The sequence below is a fragment of the Montipora capricornis genome, chromosome 4, assembly GCF_036669925.1.
Source record: "Montipora capricornis isolate CH-2021 chromosome 4, ASM3666992v2, whole genome shotgun sequence".
In the NCBI taxonomy this organism is placed as follows: Eukaryota; Metazoa; Cnidaria; class Anthozoa; order Scleractinia; family Acroporidae; genus Montipora; species Montipora capricornis.
The window spans coordinates 55,393,021-55,394,460 of record NC_090886.1 but is presented as its reverse complement, the minus strand read 5'-3'; the positions used below and the strand labels follow the sequence as shown (position 1 = coordinate 55,394,460).

Below are 1,440 nucleotides of genomic sequence, written 5' to 3'. Positions count from 1 at the left end.
GCCCGAACAAAGGTTCAAAAGTGGACCTTCTAAGCAGTGTGGTAATTTTAAAAGCATGTTTTTTTCTTCAGTCTTTATTCTTTGTTATTAATGGACGAAGGAGGTTGGTTTAAGTTGCTGCGTAAGAGAAAGTTCAGAGAATTGAAAACTGCAGATGAGCACTGTTGTAAAAATATGCTCCAAAAACAAGCAAAGCTGAACAAACAAGCAGCGAACAAAGAAGAAGGGTTCGACATGGAACGGGACAAAATCCAAAGTCTACATATGAACATTGTTAACATGACAGTCGTTGAAATTTTTGGTTGACAAAATTTATTTTTGTTGAAGAAGTTTTGAAGGAAGATGGGTAAAAGTATCCACCCAGAAGTTTGTAATGGCTGAAATTTTGATGAAAATGATTAGGACAGTGACCTTTATATAAAGATCGTTTTATGTGAGAATAAGTGATAATTGCATTGTTTGTACATAATTTCAGCCCTGCACTCCCACCGAACTAAATCAAAACCACCCCTGGGCTTTTCAGAATGATCATAGATAATGATTACCAGATATAAAGGTTCACACATGAAACGTTTTATTGATCTTTTGATAGGCTCTTAAGCCTCGTATATTATTATTGAGATTTTGAAGTAACCAAAGCAATGGTGATCTTTTCATGTGTGAAGAAATCATGTTTTCACGTGAAAGCTTGCCTGGTATTCATTGATGTTTAAATAATAAAGTGATTACTTTTATTATATTGTTCATTTTGTGTTTTGATTTATTTCAGTCTTCTAGGGATCTTTTGGAAAGCAGCAAGAATAGGTGTGTTAGCTCAAATTTAATGACATTAATGATTTTAGCCACAGAAGTTTGTTTATTGATTAGTCAGAAACGTTAATAAGGATTCCTTGTACATCTCATTTCATAAAACTTTTTAGGTGAAAGAAAAAGCCCATATGTTGCCATTTGTTGTATAGCCATGGCTGCAAGCATTCTGTTTTGGTAGCAAAACGAACAGTAACATTGGCCAAGTGACAATTCACAAGACAGAAAGGAATGAGAGAAGACATGGAGATCAACAGCAATTTGCACCATATTCAAATGTTTGATTCAAAAACACTCCTTTGTGAAGCTGTACAAATTTGTAAAATATGTGGAGCATTTTTGTGGGGGAGGGGGGAATCTTGAAGTGAGGGGTAAATGGTGAATGAAATTTTTTATTTTGTCTTATTGATGGTACTGAAAATTAATGCTGATGAATTTTTTGGCCAAACTTTGGCTTTTTTCTCTCTAGTTATGCAAGCTCGGTGGCTTTGTAACTGCTAGTGTCTTGTCAATTAGTGACAGTTAAATGTGCCTGCACGTGTTGCTTGTGCTTGTAGACTACTTTCATAATTGGCGACCACTTTTATATTCTTTTGTATTTATGTTAATTAGACCTAGTGCCCTCATTTTGAA

General features: G+C 34.7%; 1 long non-coding RNA gene across 1 annotated transcript in view; it reads left to right on the top strand.

Annotated features, from left to right (window-relative positions):
• The window catches only part of LOC138047579 (uncharacterized), a 3,088-nt gene extending 2,064 nt beyond the window's left edge, over positions 1–1,024 (top strand). The window contains exons 3-4 of the long non-coding RNA XR_011131876.1: positions 770–804; positions 921–1,024. This is a non-coding gene — a long non-coding RNA (uncharacterized lncRNA). The remainder of the gene's footprint in view (positions 1–769; positions 805–920) is intronic.
• The last annotated feature ends 416 nt before the right edge of the window (positions 1,025–1,440 follow it).